The sequence below is a fragment of the Corvus moneduloides genome, chromosome 1 (assembly GCF_009650955.1).
Source record: "Corvus moneduloides isolate bCorMon1 chromosome 1, bCorMon1.pri, whole genome shotgun sequence".
Lineage (NCBI taxonomy): Eukaryota > Metazoa > Chordata > Aves > Passeriformes > Corvidae > Corvus > Corvus moneduloides.
Window position 1 is genome coordinate 159,242,424 of NC_045476.1, and position 25,174 is coordinate 159,267,597.

General features: G+C 43.3%; 1 long non-coding RNA gene across 2 annotated transcripts in view; it reads right to left on the bottom strand.

The window, feature by feature from the left end:
- Positions 1-4,880: 4,880 nt before the first annotated feature.
- Positions 4,881-25,174, bottom strand: part of LOC116455746 — a 60,316-nt gene continuing 40,022 nt past the window's right edge. Inside the window, exons 4-6 of one of the 2 annotated variants that reach the window (XR_004244464.1) lie at positions 16,231-17,528; positions 11,100-14,835; positions 4,881-9,011 (exon numbers count right to left, since the gene is read on the bottom strand). This is a non-coding gene — a long non-coding RNA (uncharacterized LOC116455746). Of the gene's footprint in view, positions 9,012-11,099; positions 14,836-15,998; positions 17,529-25,174 lie in introns of both variants that reach the window. The other variant, XR_004244463.1, reaches the window with a different exon arrangement.

Here is a 25,174-nt window from a genome sequence, read left to right on the forward strand (position 1 = left end):
GGCAGAAGGAAAAGGTAAAGAGCACTTTGCTCTCTATTTTTTGGAGACCATAATTTGGGTATTGGTACCCCGCTAAGTGAAATGCCCAGAATCACAGAGGGTTATGGGACACAGACACAGCTGGATCCCAGGATCATACAGACAACCATGTTTCTGACACAGTTAGCAGATGATCCCAGACTCCTTCCTTTGTAATCCAGTGTCTTGCACAGGATTTGATTTGCCCAGAATCCCCCTTGGATGGGTGGCTTAATGCAGTGTAATTGCTTTTTCCTGCTCTCAACTAGGCTTGTCAGAAGAGTCAGCCTAGGTTGTGGTTGAACACAAAAGCAAAGGAATTGAGGCACTTCTAATTTTGGTAATTACAGTTTATCCCCTTCTCACTATCTAGTCTTGAGCACCATGATCTCAACTTTGCTTTAGTTTTTACTTCAGTTTTCTTAGATTAACCATTATGTTTCAGACCACATTTAATCAGACACATACTAACTTTTTGGTTGGGTGCAGAATGCCCAGACATAGCATATTGCACTCCTTTCTCATGGCAAGTCACATACACTGCTCAGGAAGATTCACATTTAAGCCTCCCTGTCTCATGATGCATTGTGCTGCCTCCAAAGACTAAGTGAGCAGTAACTTTCATTAAAAAAAAATCATAAATATATTTTACTGCTTGGACTTAGTGCAAATGCACAACTGACTCATTGGCTCGATAGATGTAATTGCTCTCAAGGAGCCTTTATGGTCTATTGTTTCAATTATAAGTGAATTACATAGTCCCCAAGTACTTACTCACTCTGCTTTCAAGGAGAGTGAAAAGACCAAGTCAAAGCAGGAAATTAGACAAAAAGGACATAATTTTATGGAAACTTTTCACGTTCTGAGTGAGGAAGGCAAACGCATCAAGCACAGTCCAAGCCATTCCTGAATGACATATTTTATCTGCCTGAAACCATTACAAGCCCTAAATTGTATAAATTCAGATGCCGAGAGAGGAAGGCAAAAATCGAAGGTAATATACGCATGGAAAAGACAAAGTTCATGAGGGATGAGACAAGGACTAGAATGAAACAGTCTTCCTTCCAGTGATAAGTGATCAGGTAAAGGGAAAAGGAACAAAAAAAGAAGGATTGGAATTAGGTCTCTGAAAAGCTGAACTGTACTTTGAAGGACATCCTACCCTTTTTCCTGAGTAGAAAACACTTCTGGGATCTGCAACTTCCAGTATCGCATGCTCGCCATTGGAAATCACAACATTCTTCAAGAAACTATGGAAAATGCTAAAATCAGGCAGGAGAATCACAGAACTGATAGTACTTTGTAAAATAAGACCTTTAGGTAACAGTCCTCACAAAAAAAAGGGCAACATATGGCAATGCTTTAGTGACAACGTGGAATGAATTTATCATAAATAAGGGAATGGAAATAGACTACAGGACCAGAACAATGCATGAGGAATAAGCAAAGATATTCTGCATATTTTCTCTATGAAGACTCTGAGAAGGGACAGCATTATAGTTGTTCCACAGTATTTCTACACAAAAAAAATTATTGATGTTTTAACCTATATTTCATCAAGAACGTTTATAAGCAGGAATGCGAATGCTTAGGTGAATCCCTTAGGATTTTGGATGAAAAGATCTTCTCATGTTTCATTTTCTAGGAGAGTGTCATGTACAAAACCCTCTGAGAAACATTAGATTCAGCTGGGATTGAGAAGATAATGACAGTGGAACCAGTGTTCAAATATGGCAGAGCTGTGTAACAGTATCCGACAACCAATAAACAGAAAAAAATATCAGGGTGATTTGGGGTGTTAATGAAAGGACATCCATAACTCCTGGAAAGGGGAAGGAAGTATTGGTTTTCCTGTAATTTGGTTGTGATTTGTGTCTGGATGCTTGAGATGTGGACATGATTCTTGAGGAAGTTCCTGGCAGAGGTTTTCTTTGCCCAGAGAGAGGACTGAGAGAACTCATGAAAAACATGACTGAAAAGCAAGTGGAGAAAACACTAGGTCCAGAGATGGATTCAAGATTCTACAGACAACTCAGAGATTGCAGACTTCTGCTGAACAGTAGAGTCAGGAGTGCAGAGGTGCTCTGGATGACCAGCTACACAAGCTTGAAGTTCAGTCAGACACACCCAAGCAGGAAAACATGGATAGACAAACAGGCTTGGAACAGGCTTGGTGCCTGACATGTTGAAAAGAAGGAAATTGAACGGCAAGGAAGCACACCGTGCCCTGCAAAAAAAGAAATAATATAATCTTTAATCAGACACTGAGACCTAGATTGGGACAGAAGGAATTTGGAATTCGGAATTCGGAATTCGGAATTCGGAATTTGGAATTCGGAAGGAAGGAAGGAAGGGAGGGAGGGAGGGAGGGAGGAAGGAAGGAAGGGAGAAAGGAAGGAAGGAAGGGAGAAAGGAAGGAAGGAATTCGGAAGGAATTCGGAAGGAATTCGGAAGGAAGGAATTCGGAAGGAAGGAATTCGGAAGGAAGGAAGGAATTCGGAAGGAATTCGGAAGGAAGGAAGGAAGGAAGGAAGGAAGGAAGGAAGGAAGGAAGGAAGGAAGGAAGGAAGGAAGGAAGGAATTCGGAAGGAAGGAAGGAAGGAAGGAAGGAATTCGGAAGGAATTCGGAAGGAAGGAAGGAAGGAAGGAAGGAAGGAAGGAAGGAAGGAAGGAAGGAAGGAAGGGAGGGAGGGAGGGAGGAGGGAGGAAGGGAGGGAAGGAGGGAGGAAGGGAGGGAAGGAGAGAGGAAGGGAGGGAGGGAGGGAGAGCTACTGATCAGGCAACCATAAAATTATCCTACTGAGTTTGCTTTTGCTCACGACTGGTCAGCAGGAGAATGCTTAGGATAGGACAAGGCTTGCAAGGAAGCATCTTGATGGAGCTGGGTGCCACAGGGGTGGCCTTTCTCCTGTTTTTGAGGTCCCTTCTCTGTCACCCAGAGAATATGCAGGCAAGAGATCCTCTGGCAACACGTACTGGATTGCATCTGAGAGAAAATAGGTGAAAGAGGAATGTGTTCTTCTGGAAGGATGCTCTGCTAAACCATACTGGGTCTGCGGAAGTTTTTGGCAGTATGGTAGTGTCACTGCAGCCTCCTGAAGTTTGGTAAAGTCAAACGGCAACCCTACCCAGCAGATTTAGTCATATTTGGCACCTGGTTGTAACTCAGCAGGACTACTGGGAACCACACTATTCATTTCTCCAGCTGCTGGGTCACTGCCTGGGACTTTCTCATGCATAATGGCCAGCTGAGACTCTCTTTGCTAGCACCATACCGCAACCTAGAGGTGATACTTCCAGAGTTACAGTGCCATGGGGACTTCGGGCTACGTCTTGTGAAACCAACGCTGCTTGCAATCATCAGCACCTAGAACCCAGAGTGGTGCTGAGCTTTGCCTTTGCCTGTCTCTCTCCATGAATCCTTAAATCCCAAGGGACTTTGTTAGTGAGGTGCACCTTTGGTTTCTTGCTGGTCAAAACGCCTGCATATTACATTTATTTATCTCTGGGGCTGTACAGAAATTTAAAAGTACTAAATACAACTCTGAGTTTGAGTCTTCTTGTTTTCTTTATAGCTGTATTAGTAATTATTATTCAATCCCATTCTTTGCTACCCATGGGATTAACAACGATGGAAACTAGATTTGATATATTTAAACCACACACGGTGCTAAAATTCAGATTCAGAGACTTGTGGTGTGCAGGACTTGGCCATGTCAGTTATACCTTGTTTAACAAACTGACTCAGTGTGCAAGGTCACCTCTTATCTGTAACATCTTCTGGTAGAATTAATTTAGGGAATTATCTAGGACCATGGATTGTTTCCTCTAGTCAATAGAAATCTGTGTTGCTGGGGACCTATGCTTGCTGCAATACCAACACAGGCTCTTTGACCCGACTCTGCGGCAAGTGGCATCCCTCAAAGCCTTTGTTCATTGCTTTTCATTTGCCACTTCTGTGTCAGGTTTTTTTGTCTTCTTTGAGCACTACATGATCTTTTTTCCTTTCAAAAGTTTTCTCTGGCCATAGCAGTACCCATTCCTTCCCTCCCAGCTGGTGTATCCATAGTCCAGATCTGGACTCTATGCAGGTTTTATGACAAGCTGTGCTGCCTGTGGAGGGATGGGGTCATTACTTCATCCCAGGAGAAAGAGCAATACTTCCTAAATGAAGGTATTTCTGTTTAATTATGGGAGGCATACTAAGGCACAGCACTTTCTATTTTATTTCCTGGTGATTTGGACAGGTATTTGTCTTACCCATGTATTAACACGCTCGAGCTCCTTTCTCTGGTGTCCAACAGCCCCGTTTGGACCCTTCTCTCATGGCCCAGCCAGGCAACGATTATGAGGCACTAGAAAGCCTTTCCATGGCCTGTGTCTCAGGGCATCCTTAAACACATCCCATCTTCCTAATGGGATGAGAAACAGGCATACAACATCCTCCCAGCCCACCACCCCTCCTGCCTTGCCCAGATGAAAATGCTGCTACAAGGTCTCTCCCCAGCCCTGACACAACCCCAGTTTCAGCCCAGACCCTGGCTGGTGCCCATGCAGCCACAACATCCCACTCCTTTCCTCTAGTCCGAGGCTAATTTGGGGATTTTGGTGGTGGCGTATTTTTTGTCAGACACCAACTATTTTACTACAACAAATAGGTGCACGTAGGCCAGTGTCAGTAGATTTCAGATGACTGCTTGGATATATGCAAAATATACATGAAAATAAAAGCAGATCCAAGCAAGGACAAAGAATAATTCTTTGAAACAATACAATTATAATAATAACATAATTTAGAGCATGAATTATTCTAAACGAAATTATTATTCTAAATACAGTTTTCAATAAGTGTCTTAAAGAATTCTACATAAAATGACGAGTGAGACAATGTGCTTTGTAGCCAGCATAGCTGAAAGCACTTTTTCAGAATGATTTTGAATAAATAAAGGGGATTAGAATAAAGAATTCACTTCTATCTGACCCGAGAATAATTTCCCACTTTCACATTTCCCTGACTTTTTGATAAAATACATTAAATTGCCCAGATCAATAGATCCCTAAGTGGTGGTTTATTCCTTCACAAGCCACTGGGCTGTGCTATTACTCTACATTTTAAGGTTTCATCTCTCATAGAACAGCTTCCAACGCATTGTTCAGAAGAATGACTACTGCTTGTGGCAGACGTAAATTGTTCAGAAACTGAAGAATCTGGTCAATAATTAATGCCACAATAGCAAATAATGAGCTGAATTTTAGCTCAGTCACAATTTTTGTTTTCTTTGTGTACCTGTAAATGTGTACAATAAACCAATTGCTCTTGGATCAAAATAGTTTCCAGGCACATTAGAAGTATCTAGTGATGCAGATTAGTTGTAATTGAATGCTGCAGTCCAGCTACCAGCTTCTTTGCAACCAGATGCTCTGTTCTAGATTGGCAAATGGAAAATTTAATCCAAAGTAAGGAAAAAAAAAAAGAATAAAAGGGAAGGCTTAGCTTCAGTGCAGATTTTTGTCTATTTTTACAGTGCTGTCTCTTGCAGTTGATCTCAACCAGCCATCATCCAGCTTCATCTCTGTATTGCACAGCTTGGTTTTTAAAGGTGTTGCTCCAGAAAAGTAAGAAGGAGTCAATATACTAAAATATTAATAATATTTTAGCCAGAGCAAAGATATCAAGCAGGTGGAAGTATCCCACTCTTCTTTGGCAGCCTGCTTGGTCCTTTTGATGCTCAAGGTTGCACTGTGTATTGCTTTTTCCTTTTTTTTTTTTCCCATTTTTTAAAATTTTATTTTTAGCCATCAAACTGCAGCTCAAGGTGATAAAGATTCACTGTGTGCACTCACTGGGCTGTAACCTTTTTCAGCCACTCAGCCCTCAAATTCTGTCCCAGGATAAATTCCTGGAAATGCTATCTGTGATTTACATTAAAGTATGCTTTATTTATCAATATACTTTTTCTCTTTCTCAGGTTACCCACAATTTTAAAATACTCATGAAAACTTCTTATTAGACCTATGTAACACACCAAATCTGCTTGACTGTGGGAGCATTAAATCAGGAAACAAATTTCACACTCCTGAAATACAGCTTTGAGGACCAGAATGCCCATGCTGTTATTCTGTGTGTTTTATATTGTGGCAAGGCTAATCATGGACTGAGATCCCATCATGCACAAACTGTAAAACACAAAGCCAGACAGCAACGGCCAAAACCTGCCAATATCTAAGTAGCTTACCCAGGCAATTTGTGTTGTGGTTAGTACATCTTCTATATGGTCTTCAGGTCAAGGAATTCAAGGAATGACCCATCCTAGGCAGCATTTCTATCTAGTCCCTCCATGACATTCAAATAATGCTTGAAAACTTGTGTTTTGCACTGATCAAGCCGCTTGAGGTTCCAAGACTGTTCAATCTAACATCTCTTGGGAACATTACATTTGCTGTAATATCTTGCAAATGGCTTTAATTTTAATGCACAGCTTGATCTATAATTAGTTAAGAAGTCTCTCTTGAGCCAGCTATGACAATTGTTACTAATTTTTAGCAGCATATTTATAGAACTGGTCACTAAGATATATGCAGTCCCTCATCCTTTTACTGCTGTCCTGGAGCATGTAGTTATTTCATTGGCTCTAGGGACATAGCTGAAAATAACTCTCTAAATGCATTATTAATAACACAGTCACCACTTAAATAAATTTTAAAAATAACTCATTTACCTTTTTTCCATGAGGAACTTTTATTCAGTTTATATTACACAAGCTCTGAAGAGTGGAGTGTGATATTTGGAGCTTTCTTTATAGTTGCTTTCATATTTGGGTTCTCCAGGAATATTACATTCATGCTGCAAACACACTTTTTTAGAAGCAGACAAATGACTGCTCTCACTATGCTTTGGACTTTTCCCTGATATTGCTTAAGATTTTTACATAGGCCCGATTTTGATCCTTGGTGCCAAATGTGGCTGATAAAGTAATGATTTGATGTCTTTTAGACACACGTGTTTTGACACATCTTTGGAGTTCTGGAAGAGAGAAGTTGCCTCTGGGAGCAGGTGAGGGGGACACAGTGGAGCATCTTTCTCCTGAGGGTGGAAGAATCCTAGTGCAAGACAGTTTGTGAAACATCTCTCCCTGCAGGGCCAGCTCCCTGCCCTCTGAAGGAGGCTTTAGTATCCTTCACTCACAGACATTCGCTTTCACACTCTTAACAGGATTTTCAGAGGGTCAGCCACACTTGCCAAGGGTGTTGTCCCGAGGGACAGGGCTCTTGGAAGTACATCACCCCAAGCTGCCGACAGGAAAGCAGCTTATTATCAAACTGCCTCTCTCTCCCAGAAAAGCAAAAAGCCTGATTTCTTGCTTTTAATCCCTTTTTCACCCTTTCCTGAAAATAAATTAGATATTTCAGTTGCCACAGGGTCTTCCATCAAGCACTGATCCTGCCACCAGAAGGACACTATCTACTTCTAGTCTTTGTTCCCCTTCCTTTCTGAACCAGGACACACACCCAGATGTGGCCTTGTCCTCCAGAAGGCATCTGTTCCCTCTATGATACCACATGGTGACATCCCAAATATCTCAGGCAATTGACATTCCAGGTGATTACTAATTTCCTGGGAATAAATATCCTGGTCAATGGTGTAGCAGATGATCAAATAAACTTCTCTCGGATGCTGATTTCATGGATGACCTGAAAGATGTTGCAGTGAGAGGCAAGAAAGGAGTTTCCAGGAACTTTTTTATGCAACACAGTCAGAGGTGTGCTACTTGCCTGCAACTTTTATCTCCAGAAGTGCTTTCCAATGCCCTTGCCCAAGTGGAAACTTCTCCCCTCCTCATCTATCCACCTCCTCATAAAACATGAATTCTGACTTGGAAACAAGCTTGAGTAACTCTCATAAACAGAGCCTGTGACAGTGTATTTTGTGAAGAATACACAGTGTGAGTCAGACAAAGCTGGGAAAACAGGGGGTTTGCAGGAGGACCAAGTACGGGCATAGATGTTGGATGCTTGAAAGAGGACATCACTGTCAGAGATTCTCCACTTTAGAGTGCAGTTATCATCTGGAAAGTGTAAAAGTGACATCCTTGTATGCCACATTTATTCCTCCTCCGCAATTTCTATTCCAAATTCACTCAGTCTTCAAGTCAATACCATGTTTTTTGCTCTGACTGCCAGCACAGCTAGCTCAGCCTGTTACCTGAGAATCAAGCTGTGCTCTTTCTGCTTATTAAAACATTGCCAACTGCAAAGCTTCTGGAATCAGACATTAGCTGGCACTGCAGTGGGAGAGGCAGGACATCCAAGCACAAGATGATTAGCAAATCCCAGCTACAGGAATGAGAGAGGGAGAAAAAACCCAATCGATCCTTAAACTCGGGACACATGCCTCAGGAGGCCCACAGAAAACACCTACTTACAGCACCTAGGTGCCATTTTTATGCAATTACTCGTCTGACTATCACTACATTTCATGGTGGAGCAGCTAAACAGGGAGCCAAATAGCCCCTTACTCGAGTGCCAGCTGTGCCGGATTTCCAAAGGATTCACTATAGAGAAAAAAGGTGAAAAAAACATGTGGCCAGGATTTATTTACTATTGACTTGTCATCTCTAAACTGCCACACCTCCTGCAGCATGTAAACCTGGCCAAGGTGTGCTCACTCCTTTTTGTACATGGTTTAGTTGCCAAGAGATTTAAACAGTCTCTTAACAAAGGAATGAAGATTTATTTAAAAGGAGGAAATGAGAAATGACAAGTGAACAAAAGCCTTAAATAGCTCAGAACTTGTGCTGGATTCAGAAGTGCATCACTAAGTCCACGTGCTTATCTGGAGCTCAGCTGACATCTATGAAGTCCCAGGTCTGCAAAGCAGGCAGGAGCTCTCAGGAGGGCTCTCCAGCACCAGTGCTGCTCCTCCCATCTGGAAACACTGCAGGCTGGAGTCGTCACTGCTTTGCACCCTGTGCAACCACTTATCTCTGCAAAGACTGAAAGCAGAGAAGGTGCAAAATGCTGGAGGATTACAACATGTCAGCACCTTCTTTCACACACAGGCACAGAAATGGGTAATGAACTGTTGAGAGCTGCTCAGCCTGGTCCTCATCCCAGAAGCTTTACGGATGTCTAGAAAACACCTGCTTTCCTCAGGGGCAATATGGCTGCTGAAGGCAGCAGATGAGCTGCCTGAGAAAACTTCCTTGGGTTAAGCTTAAAATACATTGGACTAGTGAGTCTTTCGGGATCTTAATTTCTCCCAGCTGAAGACTGCTCAGTTAAAACAGGTCCAGTGCCTGAAAGATTGTAGTCTGATGATCCAATAGCTGTAAATTACCTGCTCTTCTGGTGGTCTCCAAGGGAAGGTCAGTTTGCACACAGAGGATGTGATCTCTGGCTGCTCATTGAGAGCCCATGAGCTGTGGCATCACACAGACTTTATCAGTCAGTTACTGGGGTGGCTGGTGCCTGAATCACAGACTCACAGAAGGGCTGAGCCTGCACAGGACCTCTGGAGGTTGTATGGTCCGACTCCTGAGCTCAAGCAGAGCCACTCAGAGCCACTTGCCCAAGACCATGACCAGGTGGCTTTTGAATATCTCCAAGGTTAGAGACTCCACAACCTCCCTGGGTAACCTGTGCCAGTTCTCAGTCTCAGTAAAAAGTGTTTCCTGATGTTCAGAGGGAGCCTGATGCATTTCATTTTGTGCCCAGTGCCTCTGGTCCTGTCAATTAAAGAGACTGCATGTAGCAGCCTGCAGTGAACCAAGCAGAAGGGAACTAATTCCTGAATTTCATTCTAGGGTCCAGCTGAATATGTAGCACAGGACAGTCTCTGGCTAAATTCTCTGGTATGTTTCAGGGAAAGAAAGATGTGAGCCTTGCAGTTCATGCTGATCTGTGCTCAGCACCATAAGCCACTTGTGGATGCATCATTTTGCACTGGACATGTCTTTAATTCTAAAAGTGTGAAATGTTGCCTTCAGTCAACTTGACAAGCATTTTTCAAGAATTTAGTCTTCAAACCCACAAATCTCAGCAGCAATTCTTTACACTTGGGCAGTGAGTAGGACTTGCTGCTTTTATTTTTTTTTTTTAACATTTTCCAAGGTCCTGTTTTTTAAATAGCTGCTGCAGCTACCTAATTTTCCACTGCAATATTGCCAGAGGTTGTTTATCTATTTTAATTAATTTATTTATGTATTTTTATTATTTAAGTGTTTCTTCTCAGCTGAATGGTGGATGATAATAGCCATGTCACAGTGATGCAGTGCTAATTCCAGACACCAGCCCTGGTGATGTGTCACAGCAGGCGGAACATTGTCAATGGCCATCTCCCAGGGTGTGTTGGTGATGGCCCCAGCCTATACCCTGTTTTGTTCTTACAGTTGCCTTCAATCTTACAGGGAGCTGGGAGCCCCCTCCAGCCATGGCAAACCCACACATGTTTTTTCTCCAGGTAGACAGCCCTGGTGATGTGTCAGAGCAGGCAGAACATTGGCAGTGGCCATCTCTGGTGGTGGCCTTCATTACAGTGGGGTTGGTGACATGGTTGGGCTCAGACATTTTCTGTCCATCAGGGAGACATGGGTTGGACAGCCTTGACCTGAGGCTGGGAGAGCCCCAGTCATGGAGGCAGGGGCTGCTGGGGGTTGCTGCATTCTTTGATGTTCCTGTCTTTGACAGCTAAATCCCTGGACAGGAGCATGGCTGGTGCAAGGCACACACCCACCCTTTCCTTCCTCTACCACCCAGAGAATATGAAACTTTCTACAAGGAACTTCCTACAAGAACACTGACCTAAAGATAAGGAAACACACTTGTCCCTGGTCTGTACCCCAGAATGGTCCTACAGGCTTCTGGAAGCTGTCTACAGCTGTGAACATAGGGAACTCCACGCCACCCACTGCCCCATCATGATCCTACAGGCAGCTGGAAGCTCTTCATAGCCATGGGCGAAGGGATCTCCACACTACCCACCATCCTTGTACCCCATCATGGTCCTACAGGCAGAGGGACACTCCCCATAGCCATGGAGAAAGGGAGCTCTGCACCACCCACCATCTCTGTGTTAGACTTACCTCAAAATAAATGATGAGATTGATGAACTCATTGGCTGGTTCTTCTGGTTTGTGCTGTCATTTTAGGGAAATATTTGGGGACCCTTCCTTTTGCACAAGTGAACTTCTTTTCCAGACAGACCACCTCTCTGACAGCAAGGACTCTGTTGTAGCTCTTGGCACATGTCCCCTTTCATTTTTTGGAAATACACTCCAATCTTTCACCCTTGTTCCAATCCTCCTTTTGGGTAGCAGCTTTTGTTACCTCATAGCAAAACTGCTTTTCCGCACATAAGGCCAGCGTCCCTGCCCTGCCTTTCCAACTAAACAAAATCATGACACAAAAGGGAATGGTAAAAGAGCATTACAGAAGCCCCATCTCTCCGTCTCCCCCAACTCCTTCCCCTTCAGCTGCAGAAGGACAACAGAGCATGTTGTTCTGCACCAGAAATGCTGGGAAAAAAGGCAGGCTGGTTTGCCTGTGATGAAAAGAGCAACCTTGAAATCCCAAATAGCCAGTGGGGATGAGATATGCTTTTGAGGACACTCTGGCAGCTCAGCATGGAGGCTTTGAGTGTGCTGTTCCATCCCAGGCACTCGGGGCATACAGCACACTCCTGTTTGCACAAATCTCTCACTACTGTAGTTTTCTCAAAAATTCATAAAAAATACAGAGAAAAAGCAACACAGCAGCAAGACCCTTTGGGAGAGCAGCCTCTTGGATTTGCTCTGTGTGGTTAGACCCAGGTATGAGGCAGTTTGGTGCAGGAGGGCCATCAGTAAGCAGGTAGGCTGAGGCACTCAGCAGTTTTGGGCTGCTTTGGACACAGCAGCCACCTGACTGTGGCAATGTGCTTGTTTGTCCCATGGTGTGCTGCATTCCTGGCCAGAAAGCCCCTAGGCCCATCCTCTTCCTATAATCTTTGAGAAGTCTGCCTGGAAACAGAAAGTGAGCAGGCTGTTTTGTTCTTCTTGCACAAATGCAGACCAGAAATTACTTTCTTGCATGAGCAAGCTCTGGAGTGGAACTGGAGCAACATATCCAGGGGACAACTGTTCACTGCTACCAGCTTGCAGAATTTCCAAAGGCAGCAAATTCCCACTTTCCACCACACTGGGCTAGATGGTGCATCTCAATGCACAGGAGGTCAAGAAGTATTTGTCTCCTAAACGAGTCAGGAAAGGAGAAAATGAATGGAAAAATAATTGCAGGGCTCAGTTACTCGTTGAATAGGTCAGGAGTAAAAGATGCAGAAGCAAACACGAGCAAACAGAAGGACAAGGCTCGAGACACGGATGTCCTGGTGTGGATCACAGCAGAATCAGCCTCTGGGGATGACTGGAAGTGGTGTGTGGAAATTTAAGTACTGCCTGTACTTCCCAGGCTCTTCACAGGATGGAATGCCACACAAGGAGGACTCTGAGCATCCAAGCAGCCCTTTCCAGAACCCAGCCTTTCCACTGAAGGCTTAACAAAAAGGACTCAAACAGACAGAATAACACAGCACAAAATGCTGGCACCATCCCAACTTCTGTTACACTCCCTTGCAATGTAGGTGACGGAGCACGATATTCACACCAAATCTGCATATCAGGGTCCTCTGTCCCCAAAGCCATGCCCCTGAGCACCTAACCCAAATCCAAGTGCTGCCCCGGAGAAGCAGAGTCACTAGGAGAAAGCAGGCCTTGATGGGCCTGCTGAGTAAGGAGGGCTTGAAGAGTAAGGCCCTTCTGACTCTCCACAAAATGGTAAATTATGCAAAGTTTGGTGTTGTGGTTATGCAGGTGTTGAGGACCCCAGTGGATCCTTCCCAGCCCTGGCACTGTTGGTGTTTGCAAAGGAGGACCAGTGAGATGGAAAGAGGTAGAGAAGTACATTTGATGATTGAAATGGTGTTGCTCTGGTACAGTTGAGGGTCTGGCCTAACCCTTGTAATGAACAGAGTTACTTGAAAATCAAATTCTTTACTTTGTGGTCTTTTTTTTATCCTCTGTTTCAGGCGCTCCATATATAAAGGTATCTGTCTTCCCATGAAAGAAAGTGAAAAGATTAATTTGTTAAGTCAAATATTCATGACTCCCAGAGATAGGAGAAGAAGTCACCTGAAGATCATTTATTATGGGTAAGTAGCTGAGGTTCCTCTGGAGGAAGGTATAACTGCAAATCTGTGACACAGAGGATTTTTGACAAGGGATGAGTCATCTCCCGTCCTCCCTGTCACACACCTGGAATTAAGATCATGGACAGGTGACAACCCTGTCACACAAAGGTTCATTTTCCATTGATTTCAATGGCTGCTGTCACAAATCTTGGAGTCAGATTATCCAGAGAAAATCCCAGAGCGTCCTTATAATGTCTGTGATAAGGCATTGTGATAAGATAGGTGATTAAATGACCTCATGTCCTTCTGGGGAAACCCAGGCAACTTTGCAAAGTCAAAAGGACTTTGCTGATCCACACTGGCCCAACAGCCACCTTAAGAGTGCTGTACAGGGGGATTTTCCATTTGGCTTAAACTGGAAAAGTAAACTAATTACGTGAATGAATGTTTCCGGCTGCGACGGTATCAACCATCGGAATGCGTGTGGCCAGTGAACTATTAAGTACAGTATATTTTAGCATCCCAGGGGACACTAACTTACCTTGCATGGCAGCTAATCATTGCTACCTCAGCTCTGCCCGCTCAGTCCCTTTGAGTGGAGCTCCAGACACTCATAATCAGGCCATTCATGCTCAGTCACGCATGCAGCCTTCTCCAAACAGACACAGTGCCTCTAATCACCACCTCTGCTCTCATTTAGGCTGCCATGTGGAGTATGATGCAATACTAAAATGGATCTCGGCAATACAAGGAGCCTGTCTCATACTGCCTCTCATTTAACGTGGCAGTCCCCTGCTCTGATCATTCATCTGGGGCAGAGTGACCCTGTCACTGCACGTGCTGTTCGCTGTGGCCTGGGCTGGCTGCTGTGCAGCTGCACAGGACCACTCTGGAAAAATACGAAGCACAGAGGGTGTAGGGTTTTGCAGGCATTGAAGTGTCTTGTGAAAGCAGGTTCCACATGTAGAAATAGACAGTTTTCAAAGATTCACCTTGAATTCTGATTTTCATAGGTGACACTTCGGGATTGTCTGGCAGATTGGCTCTTGGCTCAGAGCTGGTCCTGCAGAGCCAGGGCTGATGCCAAGGGAAGTCACCTGTATGCCTCCACATCCCAGATGTTTGAGCTTCAGCCTGCTGCATGGTATTCCCTGTACCAGTGCCTGAAACAGCTGTGATACTTCCAGGGCAAAGAAGACCAGGCCACCTTCAACAGCATTTTACCAATATCGTTTGTGCCTCCTGGCTCAGGAGGGAGGAACAATGCGGATATTGTCACCAGAGCTTTAAATAAAATTTCCTTCTTCTTTCACATATTCAGGAACCTCTCTTCTTCCCTCTCCACAGCCCATAGCCTGAGTCCTGTTTTTATTTTGAGGGCTAGGAGGCATTTTCTTAACTTTTCATCTTTTATTTTAGGCTGGAATAGAGTTTTTGTGCAGGACTGGCCATCCTGTCTCTAAAGAGCAACTGTAGCTCAGCACCAAGGATGTTTTTGTCAGTTCTTGGACCTTGATGGTGTTACCTGCAATTCCCAAATCTTGTTGGTGACAAGGATAGTAATGTCCCGGAGGGGCTAGCGCAATATTTTGATTTTTCTCAAAGTTTCTCTTAGGTGTTTCTATTTCAGTGGTCTTCATTTTCCTTGGGCATGTCTATATAGGGAAAATCAGGAAAGTTGATTTAAATTAACTAAAAGCAGGAGTTTAAAGTGAATTAAGTAAATTGCATTAAACGTCTCGTTTCACAAGTAAAGTGGCTTTAATATGACTTAGCCTTGGAAGAGAAGTAAACCAAATCAAATCAAAGACACTTTAATTCTGACAGTTCCCACAAAGGGCTTTAATTAATGCAGTTTTACTAATCCACTTAAAAATTCAGATCAACTTTTCTGAGCAGGTTCGTGTAAACAAGCTCTTACAACTGCTCTGCCTGAAATGATTTAGCTTGGTTGGATAATTTTCCCCTCAGAAAGTGAATCCATGCAAGACTGACTCTGGTGGAAGTCCCACTACAGGGGCTTGCACTTGGGTAACTCCATCAACTGGAAAAGTTGGATAAATATAAATCCAGGGTAGCTTAGCTCTTTGTAATGCCTAGAAAGTCCAAGGTACTGTGCTTCCCTATCATTACACACACACAGAAATGAGGCTGCCTCCTCAGTTTAGGAAAGAGAAGATGACGGCACACGGCTCCACGTCTCCTCCTTGGTTAGCATGGGGGTTGGAACATTGGCACAGATCACACTGAGCTCCAACAAATCCTTACACTGCAGCCAGGCAGGCTGCAACCCAGCTGGGATTTCTTTTTGGTGCATTGAGACCTACATTAGCACAAAACTCATTTCCTTTCATGGGCCTTAGAATGGTAGAAATTAGGGCATGTAGTGATTCTTTTTTTTTTTTTAAACTTTTTTAAGCACACCTTTTATTTGGCCAGGTTTGGTTCTGGCTGGGTCACAGCAAGAGGCATGACTTACAAACAACAAAAATCCCAGATAGCATTGGCCAAGGGGAAAAGAAAAAAGGGCTATTTCAGCCAAAACAGACATTTAGTCAATTTGAAGTATATCTCATCAGTGTGCACATCAATCTACCCCATTAAATACTGCATCCTTTAATTCCCTCCTTTAATTCCTTCTGCCTTTATGAACAATTCCCTTTGTAGCTGAAATGCCCGATGAAGGTAGTGCAGCCTCTTTTTCAGCAGGAATATGTATGTTTGACTTTCTCAATTAGCTGAAAGTCCTTCAGCAGGGGGTTCCCTGAGGCACATAGCATTCCTTGGCTGGTGACCCTCATTCCCTGTGCTGCTTTACCTTGGCAGGAAGAGCAAAGCGCAGACTTTCCACCAGGGTTTCTTCACTTTTCCCAAAACTTGCCAATCTGACAGCTTGAAACATCATCTGCTTTTTTTGGGGGGAATAATCTGGATATTCCAAAGTGCTGTTCTCACTGCACAGAGCCCCAGACCAGTCTGTGCTGTGCCCCCCCCCCACGACTCTCCTGGATTGTGTTTGATGGTCCCTGCATGCTGACAAGCTGCAATACCTTGGTCTGGACCAGGGCAGACACCCTGACTGCAGTTACCAGAGCTCTCACTTTTCATCATATTTATTAGGCTGCATCTTTATGAAAGAGTTCCTCCAAAATAACTCAGGCAACTGCGGTGCTCCAGCAGCACTGTACACAAAATATTCACTGTGAAAAAAGTGTCAGCATCACCTTCACTGGATCAAAAGTCATGTCAGAGAACATATCAAAGCATGAAAATCTGCTTGCATAAAAGAGCCAAAAGCCTGAAGCCATCCCAAGCACCTTCAAACGATCCGGGAGTTGCACACAGAGCTGCTGCGCAGTGCGGATGGATCAAGGGGGAGCACAGTTTCCAGCCAAACTCCTTCAGCTGCTGCCATCTTCTCCTGGAGTTATTTTCAAACTGTGCAAACTTTAACTTTTTTTTGGGAGAAAGCCATTGCACAGTATTGGAAATCCTGCTTGATTCAAAGTCTCAGTGCCTGTCAGGTGTACGTTCCTTTATAGCAGCAAATCAGGAGTCATTCATCCCATCTGAGTCAGAGATAAAATCTATGAGGAAACTTTTTTGCACAGATTTTACAGGTGTGGGAGCAGCTGGCTCTGGGGATGGGTAATGGGGACACAGGCCTCCAGCTCAACATTGTAGCTCAGCTGACACCTGGGCAGGAGGAACCTGCAAGTCACTCAGTCTGATGGGGCTCTCATTTATTCACAGAAACACCTGCCACACACTAAACCCTGAAAAAGCAGGGTTTTTCTCATTTTTCCCCCTAAAGAATATGTGGTCTAACAGACAAGTTGCACTTCAGGTTTCTTTAAAAAAACAACTTTCCCATGGAACCAATTTGATTCACTTCATGTGACATAGCACTGAAGGCCAGTGAGTCCAGCAGTGAGACAGCCTCTCTCACCCTTCCTCCTGGAGTCTCTGCCCTCATGGACTAGACCTGAAGGGCTGTGGATGAAGTGAGAACCAGTTTGCTACACAGTCCTGCACATAATGACCAGCTTGAAAAAAAAAAAGTCAATAAAACAAAATTCTGCTGTTTGCATTTTTGCAGTTGAATATTTGCATTCTGTCATTTTTCTTCCTTGGATATTAATGCAGGAGGATAATTTGTAGGAAAACTCAGGGGATCCTGATCACACAGTCACTCCAGATGTTTTGTGCACAGAGCACAGTGCCTGTGCAGAAGTCTTCCAGCAGCTGGAGCAAAAAGCATCTTCTGCTGCTCCATAATAAGGAGAACATCCTGTGTCTCCTCCTTGCTCTGTTTATCTGGTCCCTGTAGGACTGTGAAGTAGCAGCCCTGTGCAAACACAAAGACAGAGAGAGGGGAGACAACTAACTCGTGCCACTTATGAGGGAGACAGCTGTCACCAGTCCTGCCCATCTGTTATTCCCACTAAATCTTCTTCACCCACTAAGGCATTGAATGTGTTTCACTCCAAGAAAACCCCAGTGTTTCCAGTTCCGGAGATTAAGAACGAAAAAGCTAAATCTAATATTTCTACAAATTTGATTCTTCAATGCTGCTGGAAGGCGAATTCATCACTGATATTTCATATGATTCATGTTGGTGCATCATTTCTTGGGGATGTAGGTGCCTCCATCACTGTCATGCACTATTTCAGTCCCTTCCTATTGCCCTCTGCACCTCCACAAACCTTGACAGCTGCTTCTCTCACTTTTGCAAAGTACACAGATAAAGTAGCTTATGTGCTTCTGAAATGGGGACTCAGCGTGTTTTTTCACAGTTTATCTTGGAGCCTGAAGGGCTCTGTCTCTTTGCACTTGCTGTTGGTTTTCCTGCCCCACTCTGCCTTTGGTATCTCTCTGATACCTTTTGTATCTCTCCAAGCTTATCTGTCTGTGCTGAGATCTCCATTCTCTATTGTATCAGTTTATTTCCCTCTGTGTAAGCATTCATTATAGTCTAATTTCCTCTTATTACTTTAAATTGCCCATCTCTCTGTACCATGTTTTCAACATATTTTCTCTGCAGTATCAATCTACTACCATTCCTGTTGTCATACATGAAATCCCTATTTGTGCTTGGTCTTTGCATATTAAGTGCTTTAATTAATTAATTTTGAGTTAAATATTTTTAAATTGAATCTTAAAATTAAACCATCAGCCCAGGTACAAAAATCAAGTTCCATTATCAGTGTTTTCAATTGTTCAAAGTAGTTTATTAAGAGAGTTGCACCCTTCCCAGTTAAAAATTCCCCAGTTAAAAATCACCAACTTGCTCCCTTTTCAAACTTCAAACCACCTATACACCATAAGGGTTATCTTTCCTGTGTTTACTGTATACTTTTACAAGTGTTTTAAGATGTGTTGGATGTATTTTAATACTTTTTTTAGGTGTTTTTACTCTCTTTCTCTCTCTCTCTCTCTCTGCAAGCTAGCTGTGGTGGACGCCAGTGGTGGGCATTAAAAGCCTTACGGCTTTCAAGGAGCCTTTAGTAATTTTGTTTGCTTTTGGACCAGCCAAAAGCCAGCCCAGCACTGCAAGTTCTTTTTCTCTACCTGAGGTCCAGTGCTGTCTCAGCCAGAAGATCTCAGATCCCTGCGCTCCTGGGGCATACCATCTACTGAGCCATAGGATCCCAAATTTTGATATTTTTCTAATTTCTGTGATTTTTCAATTTTTCCGCTTTAATAAATTAATTTTTTTCAGAGTTGTCTCATTTCTCACACTGTTATACCTGAGACCCTCTGAAAATTTCTTCAAATTTGTAAACTGAGGTTTTGCTTAGCTCTGCCATCATTTTGCAATAGGGTTTTCTTAAAAAAGAAACCAAGCTGATAAGTCATAATGTTATATTTGATAAATCTCATCTAAAAGAATGTGGTTTTCTATGTGCCAATAATAGGAACAGTATGCCTGATAATCCCACTGCTGATATCCTATCTCCTATCCAGCATTGCTAGTCAACAGGCAAAGATGAACTGCTGAGAAGAGTCACACTGTTGGAAAGCCTAATTTTGGATTTCAGACCCTGAAGTCTAAATTCTATTTGATATTATTTATGAGATCTTATTATGTGCCTTACAAATATACAGATTATGGCTGGTCATTAAAGAAAACCAAACCTTTACTTAATCCATGGGTAGTTGGCTGAATGGTGATATCTGGATTTTGGGGCATTTAATATTTATTATTTTTCCATATGAATAAAGATGTTCCAGCAGGCCAATCTCAGACTGAGAACAGCATAAAATAACGCTGTCATGAATAAAGCAAATATAAGCAGTTCCCAAACAGCCTTGAATTTGGGCTTACTCACTGAAAATTTTTGATAAGTGTGATTATGTTCAGAAATTTTTATGTCTGAACATATGCACTTTCACAATTCATGCATACACATTTAACTTACTATTGTTTTTTAAAAGAACTTAATAAAAACATTTTCAGTGAGTAATCCTAAAAAAAACCCCCTCCTTATGGAAGTCTATGTAGAGAAAAAAAAAATGAATTGAATAAAAATTTGGGAAGATGGGGCGAAGTCATGTTTGCACAATCAGAAATCGTACTGTCTGGTTCCAGAGCGTAGGTATTGTGGGGAAAAATCTTGACAGGATCTTTGTATTGACCTGATTAGGCAGCGTATTTTGGGCCAACCTAAAATAAGCTGTTATCTTCTTTCTGTGTTTTCAAAAGCTTTCATTTAGATTTGAATGGGTGTTTTGTTCAACCTGAAACAGATCATTTTGCTTGGAGGCCTTTTTTTTTTAAAGAAAAAAGAAACCTAGAGCTATAAAAGCATGAAGGTAGGAACAGCCTACACTTGAGGTGATCTGAGACAGCTGCCTTCAGATCTCTGCTTGATCAGAGAAATTTAAAACCAGCTCCAAATGTGGATTATGGAGGACATAATGCGAGTCAACTCACTTTGGTGAGTGGCTTCCGCATTGGGTAAAGTTTCACCTGCTGGCTGTCTTGCAGTGGGTACTGAAGTCAGGACCTGAGATGCAGAGAGCTGCAGCCAGGTGTGAGGGAGTCCTCTGGGAGTGGGAAAATGGGGATGCAGAGCTCTGTTCTGGCTGAGGTCAGGAGGTCAGACAGATAGAGGGGAGAGCATCAATGATCCCACAGCAACTTGCACTGATTTTGCATAGTCTGTTGTGGGGAAAGTCAAAATACTCAGGAAATCTGAAATAAAATATCACTACTCCAGGTGAAACTCCCTCAGCTTTTGGCTTGCTGTTTTGGCTTGCTCACTGTATTAAACTAAAATTTCTAAATGCTTTTGCATCAAATCAGAACCTGCAGAATCTGAAAATGCACATCCACCTTCGAACTTGTCTTTGCCACTCCTGATCCCTCTCCCTCCATTCTGTGGTTATGTCTGGCTGTTTCCATGTTCTGTTTTGGCACTGTCCTATCGATATTTTTTTCAGCAACCTCAAAAGAAAAAGGAGATAAAGATGGAGCCCAGTGGAGACGCCCACTCTAATCCATGGCCAAGGCAGGGCTTCCTGTGTGTAGCCCAGCCAAATGGCTGAGTTACCATATCTTTGTGAGCCTCAATCAGACCCCATCCTCCCCTAGACGGCAGGATGTGAACAAAAGGCTTGGATGCTGCTCAAGCAAGTGGGAGAGGATATTTCCTTCCAATTCTCCAAACTGTGGGACAACTGGGAGCCAGGAGCCTGAGCCTTGTGCTCTAAAACACAAGCACCACAGGCATACTGGAACTCTATAACACAACACCTGGGGGTGGCAGCTGCTCCACGGGCAGCACCTGCTGTGCTTCAGAGAAGGAGGTGGGAGATCAGTACCAGCCACCTGCAAGGGCAGTGCCTATTTCTTCTTCCCTTGAGTCCAGTCAAATATTGTCCCCATGTCCCTTGGCTTTAGTCAGTCTAAAGGGAGAGCCCCGATCCTCCTGGTGGGTGATTTGCCACCGCCCCTTCCCACATCTATTTGAAGAATGATAGGAGGGGGATCACTCTGCACCTCAAGTTGAGTCTCTGCAGGCCGGTAGAGTGGGTGTGAAATTCTGTGAGGAGTTTTTTTTTTTCCCCTTCAGTTCCCTCAGATCTGGGTAACTCTGCATAATGAATGCAGCATTTACAAGCTGGTGGAATTAAGCAGCATTCAGCTTAATTAGGGGGTTGATTATTCAGGGAAGAAATCAGCATGTCAATCAGGTATGTGGTCCAAAGTGTTCTGTGGGAGAAGGTGGGCAAAGGCCTACCTGCAGACAGCAAGGCAAGTATCCATGTGCCTCTTTAGGCAGCCTGACCTGCCCACAGCCAGGCAGAGCTTTCCCCTGTGCTTTCATACACCTCTGAAGTGGCTTTTTACAGCAACGTTTATCAGCATTCAGGAGCTTCTTGCTTGGTCCCAAGTTAAGATTTACTATTCATATTACAAGATCACTTAAGCATCCTGCACTGGCTGAGCTGGGAGTCCGCTGGGCCATAAAATTATCCCGGAGTAAACTTAGTAAAGTAAACTGAAAAGGTTAGGGTGAGTTTATCTCTTTCTTGTGTGCATTAAGGAAACGAGGCTGTGGTATTTATCATCTTCCAGCTGAGCAGTTGTGACCTGGGAGGCATTTCAGGTTGACAGGAACAGGAAAATTCCATTTCCTGCATGAGTCTGAACGGCAAGAAAAGCCCCAAAAGCTTACTGCCAAACACATATAGATTTTTTCCATATTTATGGATATTCAGGTCTTATTTCCTAGTGATTGAGTGTGTGATAAGGCCTTAGGTAAGTTCTTTCTCTTTCCTGCACCTTACTTCTCTAGAAGGTAAATTGCTGATAATAATGGAATTCGTAGAATGATTAATCAGCTACAGACGAATGGAAATATTAAGTATGAAAATCTGAGGTGTAAGCTTTTGGGGAGGTAGAGGCTCAGCTTCTCTGTGTTAAACACCTGTATGATGGGATCCTGAGGCAGGACTAAATACTGGAGTATTTGAAATTAAGGTTCATATTCCCAGACTTCACCTCGCATTTTTCCTTTCAGGATTTTACTGTTTTTCTCAACATCACAAGTTCTCTTTTGTCCTCCTCAAGCTCTTGTGCCTTTTGATTTTCCTTAATGGTTTTCTATGAGCTTTCAGCTTGCTACCAATCTGTTGTTTTTAGCCTCAGCGGTCAGTTTTTAGTCACTGGCACATGCTTAAATTTTTGAATATTTAAACCTTATGAGAGCAGCACCAGTGCCACTGGTAGAAATACTCAAGTCCCCAAGTAAGGCATAAATTTAAGAGCCTTGTTGAATAGATTTAAATCTGGTATAATGCTACAAAAGTAGGACAAGTTGTCTGGATTGATACCAGGTATTTGGAAGCAGAATCATGACTTATTTTATTTCAGTAGAAGCACCTCTAACACCTTAATAGACAGATGCTCTATTGCATAAATGCGGTTAATGAGGATTATCTGAAATGTTCTATATACTGTATTTTTGAAGGTTTGCTGTCAGATATTGCAGTTGTAGCAGGAATAGCAGAAAACACCATGTCCCCATGGTACATTACATGCAGCACTTCCCAGTGGCAGTAAATGTTCTGGCTTAATCAAAAAGATCACATTTCTTTCTATTACTACCTGCCCAGAGAAGCTAGAATAACTTTTGGCCAAGGAATACATTAGTTTAAATCTTAGATTCCAAAATGAAATTACACGAAGTCTTGCAGATATGATTCATATGTCCCCCATTATTTCCAATCTTCTCCTTTTTCTCTTCTAACTTGAATTTGTGTGAGAACTGCAGTGCTGTCGGTAGTCGGTGGCACTGGCCGGGGGCTCGGCAGGGGCAGGCACGACATCCAGGCATCCCTCCTCCCGACCCACCCCTCTTCCCCTCACAGATCGTTTAGCTCAACCATTCCTGTGAATTGTCTGCTCGGCCAGAGCTACTCTCGCACTTCCTGCAAATCATCCTCAAGCAGCCACAACTTTCGATGTAAATCACAAGGCTCTGCTCTTTGCAAGGCTCGTGGAGAGAGTTCTGTGGGCAGTTCAGGCTCTCCCCAGCCCAGTGGCTGCAGGAGGATCTTTTGTCAGTTTTGCCTCTCCCTGCTGGGATGTGTGAGTGTCCCAGTTTGGAGAAGTGGGAAAACACTGGCACCCACCCACTGCACGTGCCTGTCATGAAGATTTATGAAGTGATATTTTCAAGGAGTAAAGCATTATTTAAGCCAGGTGCTGTGATCTATTGATAACAAATGGGATGAACATTGGGTAGTTAAATATTTAAAGCACAGTCTTTGGAATTGGGACATCTGTGACCTTTTCCAGCTCTGCTAACGGCTTCTTGCCTGTCCCTGGACAAGACACATCCCCACTGCTGCCACTCCTCTTCCCCCAGATTTTATATAATGCATCTATTTATCTGTGAACTCTTCTGGTGAACAGTGCTCTGACAGGTGCTGGCAGAAAGGCAGGTGCAGCAGGTTCTGGGTGCTCATGAGACCCTCAGGATCCTCTTTGGATGGAAGATTTTATACCAGTCTGAAGCTAGGGATGGGAAAGTTGCTCTTCCACCAGCCACCTTCAATTTTATTTCAACTTTAAGCTTTCTTGTTGTTATCTGCTCCCAGCATCACATCCTCTGTGTAGCTTGGGTGCCAGAGGGGTTTAGGGTGTCACTGTGTCACGGCTCTAGGAAACGTCTGACTACAGGCAGTGGAAGTTGTGTAAGTGCAGTGGCCTGAGACAGAAGATGGCTGGGAATAGATAATTTATGCATCCCTTCTGCTTTTAAACTCTGTTTTGATGATCAGAAACAAACACACATTCCTGTAGCTTTGTTGATAAAACTTTTCACTTTTTAAGAGAAACCTGATGTTCACTTTTCTTCCTGTTCGGCACATTTCACCTTATTTCAGAGCTGAAGCATACATATAAATATAGCAAGGTTCCTGACCCTTTTGTATCATAACAAAATATTCATAGAACAAAATTGCTGCAGATGTACCCCAGAATGGTTTATCCAACAGAGTAGTGTACATGGATCCAGTCAAACTGGGCAGTATCCCCAACATCAACTATGAGAGTTCACGACTGACTCTCATGGTTTATATGATTTCTGGTTATAGATCTTGGTATCTGTCACATCTTTAGTGCAACCTCCTATTTGTCCATGTAAAATGTCCTCTTTCAGTTATTTGCTCATGGAAGTATTTCCATTGTCCTGAGAGTACATCTTAGTCTGGTGTGCACTTATTTGGCTGTGATCCAGTGGAATACTCAGCACAGACATCTTTTATGAATCACATCCAATGTACTCCCATGTATTCTTTGAAGGACCACAACACTGAGTACACTTTGTCCCTGGATTCTTGGTACCAGCTTCTGACTCAACTGCAATGTGCATACTTTGTGACGGAGGACCTTTTTCTGCAGTACTTTATGTTCAGTGAAAGTTTAATCAAGAAACATGAGTAATTGGCATTAACATTCACTTCTGAGCAGGAGAACAGCTTTGATAGCATCTATACTCATTAGACATTTCGTTCCAAACACTGTTCATTACAGTCAGCTCTTTTTGTATTGGCTTCTACTTTGTAAATACAGCACAGATTCTGCTCAGCACAGAAGCAGGCCTTGAACAAACACTCTGTGGTTACACAGAAGGAAGAAGTTTTAACTGTCAAAAAGAAACAAGTGGAACAATACAGTTACTTTAAGAAAATTTCTAAGCAGTGTGCGACACAACAGAAAGATCTGCAATGACAGAACACAAGGTTTATTCACCGGCTGCCTAAATGGGATGAGTAGGATTGATTTTGCTCACATTCTAAAATGAACCCCTGGAAAAGCTCGAGCTTCAACTTGGGAGGCCTGGTGAAAGTTTGTTGGGTTGCACTTATGGGACCAGAACCGCTGTATGCAGTGAAGGGGCATGAGCCATGCCAGGAGTGAGATGGGAGGGAGCCACACAGGTCCCTGTGCTTTGCACTTCTGTCTGCTTATGTAAAAAT